Source organism: Leopardus geoffroyi, chromosome A2, assembly GCF_018350155.1.
Source record: "Leopardus geoffroyi isolate Oge1 chromosome A2, O.geoffroyi_Oge1_pat1.0, whole genome shotgun sequence".
In the NCBI taxonomy this organism is placed as follows: domain Eukaryota; kingdom Metazoa; phylum Chordata; class Mammalia; order Carnivora; family Felidae; genus Leopardus; species Leopardus geoffroyi.
This window is the reverse complement of record NC_059331.1, coordinates 120,550,308-120,575,154: the sequence shown is the minus strand read 5'-3', so window position 1 is coordinate 120,575,154 and position 24,847 is coordinate 120,550,308. Positions and strand designations below refer to the sequence as shown.

Here is a 24,847-nt window from a genome sequence, read left to right as displayed (position 1 = left end):
AGAAGAAAAGATTTAGAGGGTCATGCTAACTGCCTTCAAATATTTGTGGGATTAGATACAGTCTATATTACTCCAGAGGGCATAATTTCAAAAAAATGGGATCATGTTGATAAAAGCCAATGATGACTACAATTTGAGTTCTTATTTTGAGACAACCACTATGCTAGATGCTTTATAAACTGCATCTCTAACCTTCACAATGGCATTACAGGGTCAGCGTTATTATCCTCGTTTTAAAACAATAAAAAGAGTAAAACTCCTACCATTACTAATACTATGCCATTCTCTTCTAGTCGTCCACACTCTTTCTGGACTGATGCTCTAAAAATACAAATTTGATCTTTTGTCCAAAGACTAAACGAGCTGCCTTGTCACGTACTGAGCTTCCTGGCATTGGAGTTAAGCCAGTAGAGACTAGTGGCCCCCTGTCAAGAATGTCACCAAGAGGATTTCTGCATCAGGAGGGAGAAAGTGCTGCATGACTTCTAAGGTCTCTTCTATTGCTAAGATTCCCTCACTTACGATACATGGTTCATACTTCGGCCCAATGCTGCCAAATGATTAGTAATCTGTGATAACATTGGAAATACACTGGCTTAGGAGTTAGGAGGTCTATTCTAGTCCAGGCTCTCTACCCCTCCTTGCAGCCATGTAACCTGGATAAATCATCCAACCCCCCTCAGCTCCATAGCCCCATTGCTAAAAGCAGGGGGTTGGACTACCTGGTTTCCATAATTATTTCTGGCTCTGATACTCCACAAGTCTCTTTGTATGTTACATTTTATGAGACATTAAATATCCACACACACTTTTTAGATTCTGATTCACGGGCCTACAAACATGGATTTTTTTTTCTCCATAACCATAAGCTTTTGGAGATGAGTCTCCTAAAAATTATAGCTTTATGCCAGACCCAAGGGATCATGATTCAAGAAACGGATCCAACACAAAGTAAAATTTCTCAAACTTCAAAGATGAAAATTTTGCAGACAAATTATTTTCACCTAAATCGCTCACTCTGGGGTTCCAATTTCTCCACATGTTCTTTTGACTTCTTCTTCCCTTCATATCCTTCAATATACCTTGCTCTCCATTCAGTGTTGTTCTGAGACACAAAGGGTGTGAATGGAATGAGAATCAGGGCATAATGAGTCTTGATTGCATACTCAGTGAGTTTGAGGTAGAGTGGTAATTGTCTTTCTGCATGCATGGGCTTGGAATACAATATGCAAAAAAAACAACGCAATGTATACGAATATATGCCCATGTTCTTACAAATACCTATAATTTCAGGGCGTGGTCATGAAGGATGAAGGGAAGTGGACCACAGATGAAAGTAAAAGTTGGAGCATACAGGGAGAAGGTTGTTGATTCCCATAAGGTCCCAAAATGCTATCTTCAAATCTATATTCTGTCCAACTGCCAAGGTGTGGAGACTTTATGGGTTTCTCTATAAAGAGCCAGGGTCATCCCGACACGCGTTTACAAGTCAAGTTGTGCAATCCTGGAATTGTCTGCATCTTAATGAGGCCCGGGCAGTTATGAAGACTTTCAGAACTTCCCCGATGTAAACACCCATGAATTGCATCCAAAAGATGTCTGAGACATTCACAGGATAACACAAGTTCTAACCTTGTGTTAGAAGAGACTAAGCTCTCTGGAGGTTTAGGAAGGATTCTAGAAGGTCCTAACTCCTTCTTTCTGATGCTCTCAGGAGCTGGAATACCAGAGTGAGTATTTTGAATTCTACTAAGAGAGTAGGCTGCTCCGTGACAGAGGGGACAGTGAAGTATTAGAGGGGACATAGTGGGGTTGGGGAGGACACCAGGGGCCATGCCAGCTGCCTCTCTCTCCATAACATTCTCCTTAGTGTAGCCACACTATGAAAGATGAACATAAGAAAGAATCCATCTCAGGCAACTTTGCATCAGGGAAAGGGAGAGGAGAGCACAGAGCCTTGTGAAAATTCCAGCTTTGACATGCACATTTAAAATCTGCTTTTTCAGAGTATGCTACTCATCCCAGAAGACTTCTAAGGGGAACAAAAACATGAGCGCTGGAATATAGGGCTCAAGTTCAGATCAGCTCAATAGCACCTGGGCATGTTAAGTTCTCTGAGCCATACCTTCCTCATCTTTAAAATAGAGATAATCATCTATCTCTAGGGGTTGCAGTGAGCCCCACATGAGAGGACGGATGTTCCAGCACAGTGCTGACAGCATACGTGTGTACTTCTTCTCTTTTAGTATAGTTCCGAACGTGAGGCTCAGAGAGTAGTGGTTCATTCTGGGTGGCTACTCCCCATGACTGATTTTAATAGAAATATTACTAATAATAGCTAGCACTTATACAGCAATACCATATGGCAGAAAACTCATTTGGTCCTTATTAGTCTATGAGGCACATAGGATTATTAATCCTCGTTTTACAGAGGAGGAAACTGAAGCACAGAGAGGTTAAGTAACTTGCTCAAAGTCATCCAACTGATAAGTGAAGGAGCTCAGACCTAAGCCCTTTGGCTTCAGAGTCCAGATTCTTACCTACTAAGCCATACTGCCTCTATAGTCTTGCTGTAAAAATATTTTCTAGTGGAAAATGACATGGCAAAAAATAAAGTGTACCTGCTATCCTTTCTAGGGACATTAAAAGAAATGGTTAATTGATGCTGGTATGGGATCCCGAGAATTACAATATATCTGTCTTACCACTAACTTGGGGCAGTGTCATCACCACCATTTTCATACCTAGAAAAGACTGGGATACACCATTAATTCATTTCTAAGTTGTTGACTCGTGACCCTTGTCTTAATGTCATATTGCCTGCACAGGTCTTTTGAGACTGGGTTACAAGGAACAGGGCAGATTAAGATTAGGGAGGAAAGCTGTACTTCAAAAACTGTTGAGGGGCGCCTGGGTGGCGCAGTCGGTTAAGCGTCCGACTTCAGCCAGGTCACGATCTCGCGGTCCGTGAGTTCGAGCCCCGCGTCGGGCTCTGGGCTGATGGCTCAGAGCCTGGAGCCTGTTTCCGATTCTGTGACTCCCTCTCTCTCTGCCCCTCCCCCGTTCATGCTCTGTCTCTCTCTGTCCCAAAAATAAATAAACGTTGAAAAAAAAAAATTAAAAACTGTTGAACGAATACTCCTACCAAACTACCAAAACAACCAACCAACCGTCACTCACTCATTCTCTGATGAAGTTCAGCTTCCTCAATAGTTCCACGGATTAAGCAAAAGGCTGAGAAAGAGGTAATTTCTTTGATGTTTGGATCAAGTTCAATTTCCAAGGCAACTTCCCTTACAGCGGGTAGAAAAGCAGCTCACGCATGGATATGACCCTCAGTGGCCTTTAGCACACTCACCCGTTCCCAGGAAGTGGAAGGCCTGGCCCGAGTGAGGTTCTAGACTTGAGTCTGCAAGATACGGACCAGCAAGATCCATCTGACTGGACTGTGCTCTCCTCCAACTCCAGACCTCTGTCATCCTTTCTAATACTGGGTTTAGACAAAAGAGCCCTGAACCATCCCTGTAAGCATTTTATAGCTATTCATTTAATACCGTAGTAACATGCTCAAGACAATAAATGTCTTCTCAGGTGCCACCCTCGACTGTGAGAAACAGTTTTCAGGTGTCTCTCAAAGATCCTGCTCCTTCCTGTTCAGATTCTCTCAGTGCCGTGGAGTGTCTGTGTCTCTGCTCTCACCTCCTGCTTTAGTGTCTCGGTTAATTCCGCTAAATATAATCATATGGGTTAACAGGAAGGAAATGATGCCACTTCGTTCAGGTTACTAGAATTTTAGTTGAGCAAATCTCTGTGGTTGATGCATCCACAGATATCTTGGAAGTCAGAGACTCCTCTAATGCCCCTGAAAATGATATTGTACTCACTGCTCCCTGGTAAAGTTCCTCATTTCTCAAGAGTCTTCCCCAAGAAACCGTGGCACCAGCCTACTTGAACACTTCTGCCGGCCATACCTCTGACATATGACTTGAGCTTTTATCATTTCATTCCAATCAATCTTTTCTGTAACATCTCCTGGCAACTCATCCTCTCTACCCTTTTCCCTCCCGTTCACACACACAGACCTCAATGCTTCTTGACTATTCATTCCATTTCATGTCTCTTTTTCACCTTTGCACATGATATCTCCTCTTTGCGGTCAACCCGAGATCCAGCACCTTTCTCCTCTGTGGAGCCTTCTCCCACTGCTTCTGGCCCCATTAGTTGCTCCCTGTTTTGTGCTCTCATGGTACCTTTTCCATATTGCCATTAAAGAGCCTGGCTGATTTCCACAAGCACTTCCTCCAGCAAACTTGGACCAGGGAATATGCCAGGTTCACCTGAGAACAGCCAGTGTCTGCTCCTTGATATGCACCTTGCAGATGTGCAATAAATTCAATTTTTCAGTGAATACATGAATGGTGGCGATTTTCTGCAAGTCTATTGCATCTCTTTGGTTTACTTTCCTCACTTGTTAAACAGGAACAACCATACCCGGTAAGGTTTTCATAAATATTTAGTTAAGTAATGCCAATGCAGAGCTTAGTACAATGTTGGACATATTAAATGCCCAACACTTTTTAGTAACCATTACTTTAATTATCATTACTGTTATCATTAACAACGGTAACGCCGCCTCTATACGCAATTAACCACTCTTTGGTCCTCCATTTTATCCCATAAATACCTCTTTCAAAGCTCTGATAACACATTGGTGTATTTGTTTATTTTTAAGATCGGTCTTCCCCTTCTAGCTGTGAAGACTCTGACAACAGGAACAGTTTCTGATTTCACGTGGCTGTCCCCAGGGCTTAAAACAATACCTGCCACATGGAGGTTTGCTGAGTGAACGTGTAGGGAGTGCAACTATAGTGCTCCCAAAAAAGAAAAAAGAAAAAGAACCAACTTTCCCAGAAGACCTACAGTTCAGAGGCAATATGGAAATCTAAGGAGACAGAGGGATAAAAAACAAACGAATCTGAAAAACACCTTTACTCACACAGGCAATAGAAACAGAGACCCATCCTCTAGAGCTGATTAGGCGCTGGCCTAAAGGGTGAAGGGCTAGCCAATGGGTCTGCACCTACATGTGAGCTCCACCATTAAGCACATGATCTTGCTTGACTTATTAGTCTGTTGATTTTGCCTTCATACTGATTCCCACATCTGTCTTTTCTTTGCTATCCCACGAGCTCCAGTTTGATAACCTTCCACCCTGACCACGCTATAACTTCTTACTGTTCTCCTGGCTTTCAACCCTTCTGGTCCCTCCCAGGCCACTCCAGACCGCAGAGTCCAATTAATTGGTATGAATCAGCACTTTCCCAATGGCATACCTTAACTCTAAAACCTCCCAGGGCTCCCCAGTGCTTACACCGTGAAAGCCCACTCTTAGCCTTGCCTTCAAAGGCTCTTTTATCCAGCCCCATCTCTTACCCCTGTCCCCTGTGCCAGCCCTCCGCTCTGACCACCCTTCTCTACTCACTACACAACTTATGAGTTCAAATTCTCCCCTTCACACCTTTGCAGGTACATTCCCCAGGCCTGGAATTTCCTCTCTGCTTAGCTAAATCCTATCCTCTAGGCAATAAATCTGTTGGTTGATAGATACAGTGTTTTTCTCTAGTACAAATGAGGATAGTATTCCCTGGCTTCCTTTGAACTATGAAGTTAAGGTACAGAATGGCTTGAAAAGAGCTTTAATAACATATGTATTATCCTGCCACCCTTGCTCTCCTCTCCTCTGACATCCCCTCATTCTTGAAAGATCGCTTTCCTCTGTTCAACCTCTGGTTCATCTTAAATACCACCTTTTCAATGTTACCTCTCTAACTAAAAAAAACCCTCCTACTATTTTCTACCTCAGTACCCCGAACCTTTCCTTTATAGCATGTGTCATAAGGTGTGATTTTTATCATTATCATTTCCAGTTATATATTATCACTATCATCTTATTATTATTTTATCATTATTATTTCCAGTTATATATACTTTTATCATTATTTTTTTATTTAAAAAAATTTTTTTTTAATGTTTATTTATTTTTGACAGAGAGAGCATGAGCGGGGGAGGGGCAGAGAGAGAGGGAGACACAGAATCCGAAGCAGGTTCCAGGCCCTGAGCTATCAGCACAGAGCCCGATGTGGGGCTCGAACTCACAGGCCCTGAGATCATGACCTGAGCCGGAGTCGGACGCTCAACCGACTGAGCCACCCAGGCGCCCCTATACTTTTATCATTATTATTTCCAGTTACCTATTATAAATTTCTGGAAGGGAAAGGGCCCGTCTTATTTTCTCTTCTATTGCTAGTGCCCAGCTCAGTGCCGACACAGAACTAGACAACCAGTGACCGAATGGACAAATGAATTAGGATTTCTGAGGTGATGATATAATAAAGAGCAACCAATTTACAATTTCCTCTCATTGGGCACACGGTCGTCTGAAGCCTGAGATACAGAGAGATAACATTTGCTGACTTGAATCCTCATAAGTCATACCAACAGAGGCCAGACACAGCTTAACAGTCTCCTCAAATTGCCATGCGTTTGGTCAATTCAAATCACTGGTTGAAGTGAGGCAAGACAGGCCCCCCTAAGCAACTGGAAAACATACAGGAGAAGACAAAGTGAAATGATTACAAACAAGCAAGAAACTAGGGTCCTGGGGTGTATAGGGGAAGGGAAGCGAATGGCACCAATGGCATTGCCATTCTGTACAGCATGGGGAAGAAAAGGTTCGCGAATATCCTGAAAGAGGCACTGAGCACACAGGGAAATGCTGAAGAGACACACTAAGAACCTGGTATGGCCACACCCGGGGCAAATGGCCCATTCTAGAATTAACTAAGCGTATTTCCCTTCCTTCCTTACCAGAACGTGTGAAATTACCAAAAGTAAGGGTGAATATAAAACTACCACAAGGATGCTGATGGTCTGTTTCCTCAGCATTTCAAAGAGAATCAAATACTTATGCTGAATGACCAGAAATACCAATGTAGCGCTCTCTTCAGGGCTGCTCATGATCTACTATAGTTCTGAGAAGAGACTTTGCCTTTCCCTCTCCCAAAGCCCCCCCTTCCTCGGCTCTTCTCTCCTGGCCAAAAGAGCTGGAGGGTAGGGCTGGCTGCTAAAATGAATCTGCTTGAAAACTCCCCTGCCTGGAGCATTGGTGGAGTATCTGCATTCCTGAATATTTGGCAACAGCCTCGCTCTTAACATGAAATAGAAATGTGATCTTCAGTGGGGAGGAAAATGTGCTACAAGATAGACTTCCTCCTCCGAAACAATAGAGAATAAGAGTGCCTGCACTTTGTTTCACTTCTGGTGGAACCCGTCAGGTTGCTTGCCATGAATGGCCTTGCTTTGTAAATTGTTCAGTACCTTCACAAACGTAAGTTACTGCTATGCTGCACTAGTGATCAATATTAATTCAGGGAAGTGGATGTTTTATTAGAAGACAAGTACCCTCCACCTGCCATTGCTACCAAGCAAACTGAATCACAGCGACTGGTGTTTGTTAACTCTTCGACCAAAACCCAAATGATATAATGCAACACAGGAAATCAATGAGAGACTGAGTCTGTCTTATTTGATGAAATCCTAACAGAAAGAGATAACATTTTTACCTTGACCATACCAAATGAAATTCACTTGTTGTGTGCATCGGGGCACTGGCCACAACTGGATGCAACAGTCCTCAAAAGAAGCCTCTGGAAATCTTGCCTGAATATTGAGAGCGAATTTTCAAAAAACAATTTTTAACGTTTATTTATTATTGAGAGACAGGGAGAGACAGAGCATGAGCATGGGAGGGGCAGAGAAAGGAGGAAACACAGAATCCGAAGTAGGCTCCAGGTTCTGAGCTGTCAGCACAGAGCCCGACGTGGGGCTCGAACTCACAAACCGTGAGATCATGACCTGAGCCGAAGTCGGACGCTTAACCGACTGAGCCACCCAGGTGCCCCAAGAGCAAATTTTAAAATAAGAATTCTTACCAGTCATTTGGGTTCTCTGGGTCCTTAGGAGTCCAGAGAAGTGCAATGGGGGTCAATGAGATAGACGGTTTCCATGTTTACAGCACATACAATGTACATTCCCAAACCTACATTATACCACTTATTACCATTCTGACCTCATCACTTCCTACTACTCCTAACCTCACTCGCTCTGTTCTAGACACATACCGGCCTCCTCAATGTTCTGCAGACATACAATAGCCATGGCACTGGCTGCTCCCCCCTCCCCACCCCACCCCCCGAAAAGGTTCCTTCTCCTCACATCTCCTTCTGCCACCAATTCCAAATGTCTGCTCAAACGTTACCTCCCAATGAGCCTTATGTCTGAGGCTGGCCACTCTAAACTGACAACTCAACTTCCTTGAATCCACATTTCCCTTACTTAGTTCATCCTTTCCCATCATGACATCCATTCCTTCCTCACTTGCTCCATTCCAAAAGCACCAAACTACTTCTGATCCCTATTCTTAAGACAATATGCAAGAAAAGAAAAAAAAAAAAAAAGACACAAAATCCAATGACTCTATTCTTTTTGAACCACTAGAAATCTCTCTTATCTCTTTCTCCGTGGATGCCATGTTTTGAAAATACTTCTTTAAAAGTCATGAATTCACGGGGCACCTAGGTGGCTCAGCCGGTTGAGCGTCCGGCTTCGGCTCAGGTCATGATCTCATGGTCTAGGAGTTTGAGCCCCGCATCGGGCTCTGTGCTGACAGCTCAGAGCCTGGAGCCTGCTTTGGATTCTTTGTCTCCCTCTCTCTCTGCTCCTCCCCCGCTCATGCTCTCTCTCTCTCTCTCTCTCTCTCTCTCTCTCTCTCTCCTTCAAAACTAAATAAAAACATTTTTAAAAATTTAAAAAGTAATAAAATAAAAGTCATGAATTCATTTTTCTGTACCAGTCTTGAAGCCTTCACATTTCTTAATTTCTAAAATCTCATTTCACTCTATTGTACCACCAGACACTACTGTTTCACAGCATTGATAAAATTCTAGGCCCAGAAAGAAACTGATGCTTTATTTTTTTATTTAAAACAATTTTTTTAATGTTGTTTCATCTTTGAGAGAATGAGAGAGAGAGAGAGAGAGAGAGAGTGGGTAAGGGGCAGAGAGAGAGGGAGACACAGAATCTGAAGCAGGCCCCAGGCTCTGAGCTGTCAGCACAGAGCCTGACGCGGGGCTCAAACCCACGCACCGTGAGATCATGACCTGAACTGAAGTCGGACGCCTAACCGACTGAGCCACCCAGGCGCCCCAAGAAACTGACGCTTTAGTTTTTCTGGGCAAACTTGCTGCAGATAAATGTATAACTGCAATTAGAAAATTTGACTACTATATCACTTGGGATGCCAAAAGGAAACAGCACACTGAAATTGTGTAACTTGAGGACTGATTAATCAAGAAACTATTTGCAAAGGTGTGGGCAGAGTGCAGGGAAGCCACAGCCACATTGCAGTACCCTGGGGCCAATAAGCGTTCCTAGGCCTATAGGAGTTGAGAGAAGGGAGAGGTTACCAGACCTCAGGAGAGAGACAGGTTAGCAGGAGACCAGGGAGGAGAGAGCTGTGTGGACAGGCCATCTGGCAGGACCTGGGACCTTTGGTCAAAGAAGACAACTAACTGAGGCAGCTGGGAGAACAGACACCCAGGTCCCCTTTTCTCCCTTTCTGGAACCTACTGTGGTAGTTCATGGCCACTGGCCCAAATCCAACAGGAAAACACAGGTTAAAGGTCAGCCTTTCAGGGTAGACCGCAGGGTGGAATAGGGGGAAAATGGGCCCAGATGGACACTGAGAAAATATCTAGCACAAGTATGTTTGATTAAATTTATTTTATTTCACAAGCAATATACTTGCTTATTAGAGAAAATTTGTGAGGAAAAACAATACATGGGAAGGAACAAAATCACCCATCATCCCAACATACAGAAAAAAACTAATAGTTTACTCTATCTCTCCAGATATTTTCTCTCTATATATGTATACACACCATGTACACACACGCGCGCACACACACACACACACACATTATGATATGCAAGAGATCCAAAGGATCAGAAACCCCACTAGGATGCAGTAACACAGTTTGCATTCCACCCCACCTACCATGACTAAAAAAAAAAGAAATGTTATCTGTAGCTTTATTTCCTCTCTAATTTAAACCATATAAGGACAGGACTGTCACTAGCTGAACTGGCTCTGCATTTATCCGTGTGCTTAACAAATCATGATGGGACTGATAAAAACAATACAAGGCAGAGTGAAGCCTGTCCCACAGTGCACCCAAGTAACCCAGCTCCACCCCACAAAGATGAGCTGGGGCAGGCACGGCTCCTCTGAACCCAGTTACACACCCTCAAAACAAGGTCTCACTTTTAGGCCACAGCTTCCAATGTGTCTACATTCCTCCTGGTGAAACAACTGAGCTTGGAAGAAGAACAACTTGCTATGTGGGAGTCACAGAGGGAAGAAATTGGCACCTGCTATCTCCGTACCATAGGGCCATAACAGCGCGGAGTTCAATTCTCTTTTCCACCGAAGTTACTGCATGGCAGGAAAGTGAGGACACGTAGAAGGTGCAGTTTTCTACTCTAGACAGTCAGAATTTATGGGTTGGCTGGCTAAATAGAAGCACTAATGCCAATGAAATGTCTATATCTAGATGACCTCCCCCAGCAACCTGTCACTCTTGTATTAGACCGCCAAATCTATGGGTCCCTGCTCTTTGATCACTTGGACATCCTGTGTATTTCCATCTTCATTTTCATCCTCTTGTGCTCTATTGACAACCTCAAGGTGGGACAAATCACTGATTATTTGATAGACTAAGAAATAATATTTCTAAATCTAAAATAAAGATGAGATTTCAGGAGAGTCAGGTACCCACGTAAGAACCACACCCAAACTGCTGGAGCCTTTAGTAAGTCCGTCCTTGGACGACAGGCTTCATGTCGTTCCCTTTGTGTTGATATGTCCTTAAGCTGATAATATATATGTGTGTTTATTTTTGCTCCCCAGATAAGTTTTTTTATTTCATTTTGAAGTTTATTTATTTATCTGGGGGAGTGGGGGAGCAGAGAGAGAGGGAGAGAAATAATCCCAAACAGGCTCCATGCTGTCCGTGCACCCAGCCCGACTCGGGGCTCAAACTCACGAACCGAGAGATCATGACCTGAGCCAAAATCAAGAGTCAGACGCTTAACCAACTGAGCCACCCAGGCGCCCCAAGTTTTTGTTTTTTAAATATCTGAATGTTGTCTGGTTACTTTTTAAAAAGTCTAACTGCAGATAGCCCATGTATAAAGAAATGTTTCTCAGATGTCTTTTCACACGTATATAGTTTAGTATCGCTTTATGAAATAGTTTCCAACTGCTATGGATGAAATTAAAGAAATTTAAATCTGCTCTTAAAAGTCAAATAGAATCTGAGAATGAAGAGCCATTTTAAAGGTTTGTAACCATTGGTAAAAGGCATGTTCAGGGCAAAAGATGAAACACAAAATATTTGAATCTCTTATATTATCTTCACTTTGATTAAACATCTTTGCCCATAAGTTAGTTCTGCAATTACACATAATACTGACGTCTGTGGGTAGCTAATTAACTCTCCATTCCCTTTTTAAGAAACAATGACAATGGGGCACCCGGGTGGCTCAGTCAGTTGAGCATCCAACTTCAGCTCAAGTCATGATCTTGTGGTTCCTGAGTTCGAGCCCCACATCAGGCTCTGTCTGTGCTGACAGCTCAGAGCCTGGAGCCTGCTTTGGATTCTGTGTCTCTCACTCTGTCCCTCCTCCACTGTGCTGTCTCTCAAAATAAATAAATAAACATTTTTTTTTTTTAAAAAAAAAGAAGAAATGACAATGTTTAGGCATAAATCTGATCTCCCTTCTGCTGGCATAGGAAAAACCAGACCCCAAAGCCTCAGGGTCCTTATAGATGCCTTGTCTTATATTTTACCCCATTTATTCTTTTTTTAAAGCATTTTTAAAAGTTTATTCATTTATTTTGAGAGAGAGAGAGAGAGACAGTGATTGTGGGGGAGGGGCAGAGAGAGAGAATCCCAAGCAGGCTCAATGCTGCCAGCACGGAGCCCAATGTGGGGTTCGAACTCATGAACCGTGAGATCATGACCTGAGCAGAAGTTGGATGCTTAACAGACTGAGCCACCCAGGTGACTGATTCTAAAAGTCTGTCCTATCTCCACTTTTGATGAAGGTTGAGGCTCCATGTCTGAAGAAGGGCTGACAAGGTTAAAACAAACCTCTTTCCCCTTCCTCTCCTCCCTTCCATTGACTGGCATTAAAATCATCAAGAACTCTTCTTGTTGAAGGCCTTTTTCATGCTCTTCCAGAGGCAGCAGAGGGAAAAGACCTATTTCATCCCTAGTTTGTAACTTTGTGTAGAGGGAATCCAGAAAACTTACCTTTCTGGCACATGGTGACCACATTTGGGGAAACTTTCTACACACACACACACACACACACACACACACAATGCTACTTACCACTGGCTGAACAAAATTCAAGTGGAGGCTGAGAAGGGGGAGGAATGCTTGGCCAGTGGTAGAAAGAGGTTGAATTGCTTATGGCCTTTTATCTTAATTTTTGTGACACAATCCAATTACATCTATTTAGTAGTGCCTTCTAATTACTAGCAGAGATGAATAATGAAAGATTACCCTTGTATTCAAGCTCTCCCTCAAGTCAGCCTCCCTCCCTGGTTCACTCATGTGAACATTCTAGATTCAAAGACAGAGCATATCTAGAGCTCATGGCATGCTCAGCCAAATAAAGAGTCACTTTAAAAACTGGAAAAAACCCTTCAGGGCTTCAGTAAGAGGCCAAGGTTACAGGCTGGTGCTCTGAATGGCAGGGTGGGACAGAAAGGGACCCTGTCCCGCCTCCAGGTACGGTGTCTGTAACCGAAGAGATGTTGGCCAGCGGAGCTACAAACTCTTTAATGTACAGGATTTAATGGTCAGGTTTCAGTGGTAATATAGGAAGGTGAAAAGGAACCAAAGAAAAGCAGATCTACCGAAGTTAAGATAATTATGGAAACAGTGGCAACTGGGGCAGGAAAAAGGAGGGATGATGTCTCTACCTTCATTAGGAATAGAGTCCCTTGACTTTGGACGGATAAACCTGAAACAGGAGATCCAGCTTGGATGCAGGCTGGGCAAACAGGCAAAAAGAAATTCCAACCTCAAGGAAAAGACTTTTTTTAAATGAAACCTCTAAGAACCCGCTCTCAGAACTTTAGATTTGAAAGAATCTGTCCCCATCAACAGCCTTTAATCCCACTCCCTGACTCAACAGAAAAGAAAACGGAGGCCAGAGGAGAGGATGTGACCAGACCAGTAGTTCACATCTAAGTGGACAAAGAAATAGGACAAGAGTCTAGATCTTTTGATTCCTCATTCCGTGCTCTTTTGGCTACGATGAATGATTTTAGAGCTCACCCCTGTAAAGTGGAAGAAGTGACTTTAGTTCATGTTCACTTCAGACCTCAATATATTGGACTAATAAGGTAATGAATTATTTCATCTTGGGGCTGCAAGAAACTGACAGGCACTCAAAAGAGGCAAGAATTAGGGTCAAGCCCAGGGATGCCCATCTCCTCGGAATGACCATTAGGGATCTGGAGTGAAGGGGAAGGGATTCTCCTTGACGACGAACACACTGGCCCTCAGGCCCTACCAGCCTCCCTGCGGCTGGTCAGAATCTCTGAGAGCAGAAGTTCTGAGGTCACTCGGAACTGCGTGGAAGGAACACATGGAGCCTCCCGAAAGCCCAGCACGGCACAGTTATAAGGCGGGGTCCCCGCCAGTTGCTCAAAGTACTTTCTCAACAAAAACAAAAACAAAACCCGGCAAAGAGCTCCCTTTGTCCTGACAATTCTCCCTCACACTTAAAGTGCCCAGCCCAATGAGGACCATTCATTCTGTGCACACTTGGATAACGCTCTGATAAAAAGCTAACATTGCAGAGCGTGGCTGCAGGGACAGGAAAACACTATTGCTTCTACGGTTTCGTACACAGATTGCGTCATACTTAATGCTGAAATCATAAACTATATATTTTTGCCCCCTCCGAGCTGCCTATTGTGTGCTTATAAACAGGAACCTGGCAGCATGTCAGGGGTGCAAATTGATTTCCTTTCCCAAATAAAATTTTAAAAAGCAAATAAACAAGGTTATGTTGGCTAATGAAACATTACATGCCAGGCTGGGGAGAATTCTTTTAAAATGTATTTTCTTGAGCAAAGGCAACACCAAGCATCCGTAAAAGGTTCTTTCATAAACAACATGTTTACACAAAAATGCATTACTTGAAAGAAAGGCAAGTCATGGTGCATCTCCCATGATATATTTGGACTGGGTTTTAAGAAATAAATTAGGGATGGGTGAGAAGGGGGGTGTCCCACACTGCTACAGAATTTGGAAATTAACTACAGCCACTCACAAGTAAGATGAAGCAGTTTGTGTTTAGAAAACTGCTTGATCTTAGTGTTTTTATCATTTGTCATCGAGACGTAAGTAGCCCACTTGGAGTGCCTCCTATTGGTATGAGGAAATCCAGGAAAGAAAACTGAATCGTGCCCACAGTGCTTAGAGACATAGGACGAGCAAGCCTGGATGACTAGCATCGATGGAAACATCTCCTGGACAGAGACCTGCTTCCCAGCTGGAAACCGGGTTAGTAATCCTCGTGTAAGAGGGATTCCCTGGCTCTTGTCCACCTTACACTTTACCACAGAGAATGAATTCCTGGAGCCCCAGGACTGAAGCCATCCCGAGTGGGCTGTGAAGCCCAGATCAAATATTCCTGCATCGTCTCCCTCCTTCCACCGTCTTCCCAACACCTTTTTGCTCACGCGCCCAGGCGGCAGAAACCCTGGTGCATCCTGATGAGCAGACAAAGCCCCAGGACAACTCGGAATGCAGCTTGAAGGAGGAGGCTGAAAAGGTAGAGGGACAGTCTCAAGCCTGCGCAGCTGAGTGCTGAGTTGCTACCTGGCAATACTGGTAGATGGACAGCATCCTGCGTGTTGTTGTGAACCCCGGTGATGCATCCTTCCCTTACAGTTACTGTCTGTCATCAGGGAATTAGTATCTCATACTAGAGCCCAAAGGCACAAGATAGAAACTCCCTATAGTCTTGGGATGGTCCCGACTATGAAGGAAGAAAAGAAACCTTTTAATCCTGCTCAGGGGCTTTTTGTTCAGCCTTAAAATACAACTCAGCTGGCTAGTCCGAAGTAAAGAACAGAACGGTTCCAAATCACAAAGGTAACCCTGAAATCCCGCAGACCTAAAGGCCCTACCCTCAGAGAATGGTGTTGGGCGGTGACAGGGTGTGAGGGCTCAGGGACGGAAGAGTGCCTGAGATGATACGTTCTCTCTCTCTCTCTCTCTTTCTCTCTCTCTCTCTCGCCCCCAACTCACCATGCAACCTTGGTCAGGTCTCTGGGCCACTCGGAACTTTTCTTTTTTCCACCACTTTTAATATAAGGCAAACACTGTCAGTCTGATGGCTGTGTGATTAATGAGGTAACATTTGTAAAATGCTAAGAGCTTTCCAGAACTCAAATGCAAATACTTTAGGCCAAATACTCTGGACAACAGTTAAAACACAAAAAGGGTTAGTCACCAGTTGGCTGAGGATATGAACCTGGGAAGGAATTGCAGAAGGAGTGTGTCCTGTGGAAGGATTTGACCATGGTCGGGTGCACATCAGGGAAAGGGGAAGGAAGGAGAAAGAAGCTTTAGGCCTTGCAAAATCTAGCATATGAATTATTTCACCTGCAACAGAGGCCATTAGCTTTTAAAACCCTGCACCCTTTCAACAATACCGAAGATAATTTAATTCCACAAAATAGTTTTCGACACACATAATCCTATAGGGTACAACCCAAGGTATGACAGTAGATTATACTGAAACTTTTGTTCTCATCCCAAGAAAATGACACAGCATGAATCTATAAGGGCCACATACCAATTGGCTTGGCACTTGTAACCATCAACTTGACTTCCCCTGTTTTCTGTGGAAATGGAAGAATCATATTAATCATCGGCAAATTTGATAACAGATGTGTTTCCCAGAAAATCCACATCAAGCACTTGAAAAGTAATTACCCCCTAAAGCTTGTTGTGTTCCTACGTACATTTGGCATCAACTAAAGACTTCAGCCGCTTTGGTTTTATCTGACGTGAAGCTAAAGCCTCAGGGTGATACTCCAAGTGCTGCTTTAGATTATAAAGTCTTAACAGCCCCTCGCTTTAGGGCACTGTGTTTATTGATGCTTTGTAAGCAATTTACAGTCCCTTAATAGCACATTCACCACAATGTTACAGTGTTTAACTTGTTAAATTATATTTAGAGCTTCAGGGAAAATTACCTCATTGGCTTCACTGGCGTGGGTTATTGATATCACACAGGAGTTATGGCAGCATCCACCTGACTGGGGACGGCGACAAGAACATTTTACGGGCTGGAGTCAAAAATGGAATGCAAAATTCAAGTGGAGAAGTCAAGGCGGTATGGCGCTGGTGGGAGAGATGGAATGGGGTGGCCCTCCGGGAAAGGAGTTAGGGAAGGCAGAAGGGACAGAAGTGAGCGAGCATGGTCAGCATCTGACAGAGTCATTCATTAAACTGGAAAGCAAAAAAAAAAATTGCCAACGATGGCCATCTTGATTCAGACATTGATGTAAGCCACCTCCACAACCAGACAGTGCTCCTATTCCTGATCTCCCCGTCCTTTGGAAAAAATGTTCTAGATCCAGGGACCTGGGAGACTGACTCCAGTTGCTATAGCCATTTATTCAACGGCTTGGTGTTTATCTCTTCAGGGCTGAAGTATTGCAAGGGAAAGAGTGGATGTGTTAATAAGTAAAACAAAGGGAAGGAGAAGGTGGTGGTAAAGAAAGGAGAAGAGGAGCGGGAGGAAGAAGGAGAGAGAAGAAGGAGGACGAGAAGAAGAAGGAGAATCAAGGGCAGCAACAACAACAGTAGAAGCAGCAGGAGCAAAATCTTTATTAGAAAAAAGAGACATAAAGTAGGACTAAAATATCATCAGACCTGAAGCTTAGTGATGTCATGAGACTTCTTCAGAAAAGTAACCCAAGGCCAAGATATTAAAAATCCACTGCAGAGGCTAGAGAACAGGCATGAGAAACCAACCAAGTGGCTGATACCTCTGGGGTCTTAATTCGTGTGACCCTTGGCTGGCTCACAGGTGGCTGAAGGTCGGAAGCAAACCATCAGAAATGACAATTATCACGGTGTATAACCTCCATGAGACAACAGCATTTTCTCTTTCCCATACGTAGGTGCTGCACTACATGAGGTTTCTCATGCTCGGGATACTTAATAATAATTAATGACCAAAATAAAACAGGCAGTTGACATTGCAAAAACAAAAGGCATCCAATGGCGTAAACAACGTTGTTCACCAGGCTGTTTTGGCAAACACAGTCGTTGACGAGGAACCAACGAAAGAAATAGCAACTTGTATGTATTTCAAAAGACAGGAAATGAGAAGAGGGGAGAAATGCTATCCTGAATACAGGCATATAGTTTCCTACGGAAGTGAAGAACAGCTAGGTGTACAAGTATAAATCCTAGCATGTGATCCCTCAAAGAGAAATTTCGGTCTTTTTTTTTTTAATTTCTTTTTTTTTTAACATTTATTTATTTTTGAGAGACAGAGAGAGACAGAGCATGAGCAGGGGAGGGGCAGAGAGAGAAGGAAACACAGAGTCCAAAGCAGGCTTCAGGCTCCAAGCCATCAGCACAGAGCCCAATGCGGGGCTCAAACTCACAAACCGCGAGATCATGACCTGAGCCGAAGTCGAACGCTTAACCAACTGAGCCACCCAGGTGCCCCGAGAAATTTCAGTCTTAAGTACAAATCAGAAATTCCCACTCCTCCTAGATTTGATAGATTATAACATTTGATCTAATAAGTCACATTTAATGTCTACAGTTGCAGTTCCCAAACTGTGTGCCTAGCTGCCTCAGATGCTGCACTGAGCTTCTCAAGTTTGAGGGAAACATGGCAATACTTGACCTCCATTGGATACTGCACAACCCGAGGTTGTCAGTGTTTCAACATTAGATCACGCTACATTCCTTTGGAGTATATCACAACTTTGCAAAGCTGGATTTTTGGTGGTTGCTGTGATAAAGAGTAAATACCATGCAAAAACAAATGTGGAACAGAAAACAAGGGTGGTTCTGTCTAATCAGACTCTACGGTTTGGGAAGTGTGGAGCATCCAACAGGGGCACACAGCCTATTAGCAAGTGATTATGGTTATTTTTAAATAAAACAAAAGCATTCTTTTATATTTCAATATCCATATATTATTTATTTCAAATAACTACTGAGATGATTTTATACTTATTAAGTTGTTTAGACCCGACATGCGTACCATCCCACTAGGTACTCTGGGAAACCCGTACGAAGTATAAGATATGATCCCTATCTTCAAGAAGTTGGCAAGACAATCCTTATATGATTACAAAGTTAAATGCCAAAAGCAGACAATGCAAGAGATGTTACTAGCCTGCATACAATTATAGGCTAAATGAGTGGTTCAAGAGTCCTGAGGGATTATGGTAAATTTTATGTGTCAACTTGGCTAGACAATTGTGACCAGTTGTTTGGTCAAACACCAGTCTAGATGCTGCTATGAAGGCATTTTTAAAATTTTACTAACTTCAAAATCAATAAACATTGTTTTTAAGTTTATTCATTTTGAGAGAGAGTGCGAGAAGGGGAGGGGGGAGAGAGAGAGAGAGGAGAGAGAGACTCCCAAGCAGGCTACGTGCTGTCAATGCAGAGCCCAAGGCGGGGCTCAATCTCACGAACTGTGAGATCATGACTTGAGCCAAAATCAAGAGTCAGACCCTTAACTGACTGAGCAACCACGTGCCCCCAAATCAATAGACTTTGAATAATGCATATCATCCTGCATAATGTGAGTGGGCCTGATTCAATCAGTTGAAGGTCTTAAGAACAAGGACTGAAGTTTCTCAAAGAAGGAATTTGGCCTCAAGACTGCAAAATAGAAACCCTATCTGCATTTCCTGCCTACAGATCTTGGACTCAAGAATACAAAATCAACTCTCCCCTGAATTTCCAGTCTGCCAGCCTGCTTTATAAGCTTCCAACTTCCTAGGCCCTCCTCTCCTCCATCTCTACGTCCTCTCTCCTCTCTCTGTCCAGAGACAGAGATAGAGAGGCAGACAAATATCTCCTATTGATTCTATTTCTCTGGAAGTCCCGACTGAAACTGAGGATAAAAAGGTGACTGTTGATTGGTGCAGTCAGGGAGCTCTTCAACAAGGAACTAAAGATGAGTCTTTCAGAGCAGGTAGTACTTCCGTGGGATGAGAATCACTGGTGTACTCACTGTTAAGGGACGAGGCAATATAAACTAAAGGAAAATGTGGCCCCCTGACCTACAGAGAAAGATAAAATAGGAGAGACAAACACTACAAGTAGATATCATTCCAAAAGGGGAGACTGAGGAAGTCATGTTGGCCAAACATAGAACTTTGAGACGTCAGAAGAAATTATTGTGAATGATTTGGCCTTCACTTCCCTGCCCCCAATTCAAACAAAGCAATGCCCCACAATATCCAATAGCATCTTTGCCACTTCTTGCAAACATTGTTTCCTGAGAGCAGGGGCAAAGAGGAGAGAGTGAAGGGGAGATCTCTTCCACACTCACATGGGTTTAAGGCAAGACTGATCTCAACAGGACATGATCTTAACTGAAAGGCAGCAGTCTAGAAAGACACATTCTGAATCTATGTAATTATAAAGAGTAGACTGCTTGGAATCTACGTTGGAGATGATTCACTATATACTTCTCTTTTCTCTCCTCATATAGATGTATATCTCAAATACATATATATCATATATGATACATATCATATATACATACATATATATGTGTATCATATATATACATATACACATATATATACATATATATGTATGTATATATGTATATATATGATATATATATCATATATACATATATACATATATATGTATATATGATATATATATCATATATATATACCATAGAGAGAGAGAGTAATGCTGACTTTTTAAGAAGCTCCTGTTTTTTCTGACTCCATTACAATTTAAAAATCATTGGCTCCCCCTCCCACAACATGTATATAGCCCGAGAATAAACAAGAAAGAGATAGCACACCCAGTAGAAAATGAATACAAAATATGAATAGGAATTAAAAAAAAAGAAAGTCCAAATGTCCAAAACATATATGGAGAGATGTTCAAATCTACTAGTAGTAATCAGGGAAATGCAAATTAAAATGAGAACAGCATAAAACAGAAATGTGGATTATTATTAGTGTTGGTGTTGATATGGGGAATTAGGAATCACATGCTATCATAGTCATTCTGTGGTCATTCTGAAAACCAACCAGGATCAATTCAGGGAAATTAAATATGCATAGGCTATGTGTCCTTATATTCTCATGCAGGTCTATACAAAGATCATGGTCACAACCCAGCCCCCTTCTATTTTGGGGGTGCAAGACAAGAATACAGATGAAGGTCTATATACCACATGACTGAATTGTTTATAGTCACAAATCAATTCATAAAGATGTCGCCTCCTACCTTGACAAATGCACAATCACAACAGCCTGTAAGGTCAGGTTTAAATTAATTAACAAACCTCAACTCCTTAGGGCTCTATCTTTAGCCTCTAGCTCTGGCCCCCAACCTGCCCCTCTTTTCTTCCCACCCACAGCTCTGTCTGCCCCTAGGGTAGTCCCCATACGCATGCAATTTACAAATGAAGAAGCCAAGACAGACAATTTACTCAATATCACAGAATAAGTGGCAAAATCAGGGCTTGAATTCAGGTTTCTCGACACCCAATCCCACCCAGCTCAGTTATTTTCAGTGGACAAAATTGGTCGGACAACTACCTGTAAAATAACCCTAAAATTGAGCTATTGAGATGGGGTAAGGTGATCCTAGCTGAGAATCATTGTCATAGAGACTGAAGCCCACATCTACAAGCTCCATGCAGATCCCCTCTCCCTCCAATCACCAGGTCTTGATCACTGACCCCATATGAGGCCAGTGATATAGACTGGCCTTGCAATAATGGACCCTAATTGGAACCCTCAAACTGTTAGGATTGTAAATGGCGCAGCCACTTTGGAAAATAGTCTGGCCATTCTTCAGAACCCTAAACATCGAGCTGCCACAGGACCCAGCAGTTCCATGCCAAGGCACATTCCCAAGAGGAACAAAGACTATATCCATACAAAAATGTGTACCCAAGTGTTCACAGCAACACGATTCCTAATAGCTGAAAAGTGGAAACAACCCAAAAGGCCACCAACTGATAAATGGAAAACAAAATGTGGTATGCCATATAGCCGTTAGAAACAACAAAGAAGTGTGCAACAAGAACAGACCTTTACAACAGTGTCGCGTGAGAAAACTAACGGCAGAATAGCGCGTTGCTATTCAACAGCACACACAACGATGTTTTTATAAGGATGCGTGCATTGGAAGAACACACGATGAATATTTTGGACTAGGTGGCTATGGAAGGAGAGGTGCATGGGTGTGGGAACTGAAGACCCGGGAGAGAAACGAAGGGGAGGTTTTCCCAAACCAGTGACGACAAAGTACTCTGATCTGAGAAATTACTGAACAGTGTTGATTAGCTCAAGTCGGCACCTGAAGTTTGAAAGAAACTTTAAGCTAAAGGAAGTAAAAGAGAATTTTAAAAATATACGCTGGCAGCAGGGAATGGTCTATGTTTTTTCAGAATGGCCTTCAGAACATTGCTGAAAATCACACGAGCAGCTGAATGGCCCAGGTATAACACCACTGTGGGAACAACGAAGTGTTCCTGCCTCTTCTTCTGCATAGGCTCCTGTAATTAATGCTTAGGTCAGAAGCAAAGAAATATATCTTAGCGTCCCTCCGAAAGGATAAGGTAGTGCTTACACACCAAGTAGGCAACGAGTGAAGCAATTTAAACAAATTAATCACCCAGAGACATACCAGTCAAAAGATAACACGTTGTCCTCGAAGTTCCAGAAAGAGTTGCCAAAAATCAGTGGAGTGAGTAGGTTAGTAGAAGGAGGAAAAAAAAAAAAAGGGAAAGAAAAAAACTTCCTTCTATTTTTTTTTTTTAACGTATATTGTTTGATTTTGTTTGGTTGGGGTTTTGGCTTTGACAGCAGGAGTGAAGTGGACCTTTTAGATTCTGTTTTTAAGGAAGGAAGTTTTCAAAAATGCGAACTTTACTAACTTGAAGAGAAGGCTGTCTCCAGGATTGCAATAATTGATCTATGTAGTGCTGAAATGAAAGCTCCTTCTTCATGGTGACAGACAAAATGCTGCCCCCCCCCAATCTTTTATCTGCTTCTTCCTACCATCCGCATGGCTAATGCTCACAGAGAGGGGCTGACCCTGCCAACCAATTACATTATGCTAATTTGTCTGTTGCTCTAACTCCGGCAGGGGCATTCACCACACAGAGCCGCTCCTAGATTTATATTGTGTCTTGCCGCCTCTGCACACCAGCTAGGCTAATGGATCTTTCTGCCCCGCCCCCACACTCCCTCCTCTGCTTCAAGCTCGGGGCCGTATCTTCTGGAGGCAACAGTGTACTTTCCAAATGACAGTTCTGCAGGCTTGGGGCTGTGCAGAGGCGAGCCTGGGCATTATCCTGTACATCTCCCCAGAGCGCACTGTTTATCTTAGGAGACCTGTGCTCAGAAGAAACTTGTTTTCCTAAGAAAATATATGGCCCCCCCCTTTTTTTTTTAACATACTGCAAAGTACTAGGCAAGTGTGTGTCCGTTTGCTGAAGCTTCTGTGTTTTATGGAGTATGCATCACCTCACAGGAAGTCTATTAGGGCAAAAGTTAAATTAAAAAGTCATGCATGCTAGGAAATCTGTGCTGGACTGCTATTCTGTTTAAAAAAAAAAAAAAAAAGAAAGAAAGAAAGTACTAGAGCTTTGGAAGGCGGGTTGGAACACACATCTGAGGTTGTAGACCTTTCTCCCAGAGTTAAGAATGAATGCACTGAAGGCCTTCTGTAACAAGTATTCCGACACAACATCCAAAGCTCATAGATCTCTGGATCAACCAGGATTATAAAAAAAAGCGCCCACCACATGCCAGGATGTGAGAGAGAAAATAAGAAGCAATATGTAACTATAAAACAATGAGACTGGTTCCTATAAGTCACTGTTCAAAGTCAATTCCTTTATATTAGAAGTTTGAAGTCTATGGGACAACGATAAATACTAAGTCCTGAAAAGATAATAGCCGTTAAAAATCTAGCCACTTCCAAAGAAAGTTACTTCATCAGCTGAAGATGGTGAAGCAGCCTTAGAGTACTCAGAAAACTCACCATTTATCAAGGCAAAAATAACCACCCTATTTAATGACCACCGCCCCCACATGAGGTAGACATGATTAATCCCACTTTACAGGTGAGAAAACTGAGCCCCGATGGGTTAAGTAACTTGCCCAACATGGCGAATCACCGATGGAGCCAGAAGTCAAAATAAGCCCATTCTCCTAACCTTCATTGTGTCTCTACTAGATCTACCAAACCGGCCTATTTTGCAGATGGAGAAACTGAGGCCTAGATAAATGAACCCTCCCACACCCGAAAAACAAAATGGGGGCCCAGAAAGGCTCCAAGTTATATGACTGGTCTCCAGGCACCTGGTCCAGGGCGCCTCCCTGAACACCTTGCCCACTCCTTGTCTCGACTGCTACTAGCCACATAGGAACGTGGCATTGCATGACATTTTCAGAATGCTCCACTTTTATATTAAACACAAAACGCAGGCAGTCCTTTTCAACACAAAACATCAATTTCCTTTTCCTCCAGTGGATCGGATTGAGATCGGTCCTGACAAGATGGGGCTCATGAAAGCCCATCTCTTCAAACTTAGGCATCCTTTACTCACATATTTCATGACCTAAAATAATATCTGAAAAACAGACTTTTGGATGACTGACACGGTTATGTGGTCGCTACAAAGAATGATGGGAGGCTGCCTGTGATGATATGGAATGATGCCTAGGGTACATAATTAAGTATTTTTAAATGGCAAGGGGCAAATGATCTCCTTTGGATAAAGACAAAAAGGAGAGAGAGAGAGATAAATGAGTAGACAGACAGACAAATGCATAGTATTTTTTCTGGGATGCTATAAATTATGGTGCATGAATAATTATTTTTGGAATGATATAAAAGGAGACTGTTAACAGGGATCACCTGTGGGGAGAGGCATTCTAGGAAGGCAGAGGGAAAGGAAACTTTACTTTTCATTTTATGCCTTCCTGCACTGTCTGAAAGTTTCAATGTGCACGCATTGCTTTTATTCTGAAAAAATGGCCCACAGACATTTGTTCCATATAACACACACAACTAAATTTCAGATGTTCCAGGGGAAAGAAAAAAGCAAGTACTGAGGGTTTTATGAGGCTCACAGGATCGTGTATGAGGAACTGGCCTGTAAACTAAAAAGAAAGTTGTACGGATACAAGACACTCATCACGGTGATGGTCAGGGTAATGAGGATGATGAGGAAAATCGTAATCAGAAGAGGCAGGGTGAAGGAGAACAAAGATCCAAAATTGTGGGGAGGAGGCTGGGATGCGCTATGAAATGGAAATAGCCAGATGGCATCAGCTGATTTGTTTTTAACGGGATTAAACATTAAGTAATGTACCCCCCAAAATGTACACCCAGTAAATTAAGGCTGTAATTCCATCTTGGTGTTATGGTGACATGAAAAT

At 42.8% G+C, this 24,847-nt stretch overlaps 1 protein-coding gene across 6 annotated transcripts in view; it reads right to left on the bottom strand.

The window, feature by feature from the left end:
• Positions 1 to 24,847, bottom strand: part of CREB5 (cAMP responsive element binding protein 5) — a 402,224-nt gene that overhangs the window by 252,186 nt on the left and 125,191 nt on the right. The window contains exon 1 of one of the 6 annotated variants that reach the window (XM_045495176.1): positions 7,992 to 8,068. The exons of the other annotated variants lie outside the window; for them this stretch is intronic. The gene's annotated coding sequence lies outside the window, so the exon portion shown is untranslated. Of the gene's footprint in view, positions 1 to 7,991; positions 8,069 to 24,847 lie in introns of those variants that run through there. 6 annotated transcript variants of the gene reach the window in all.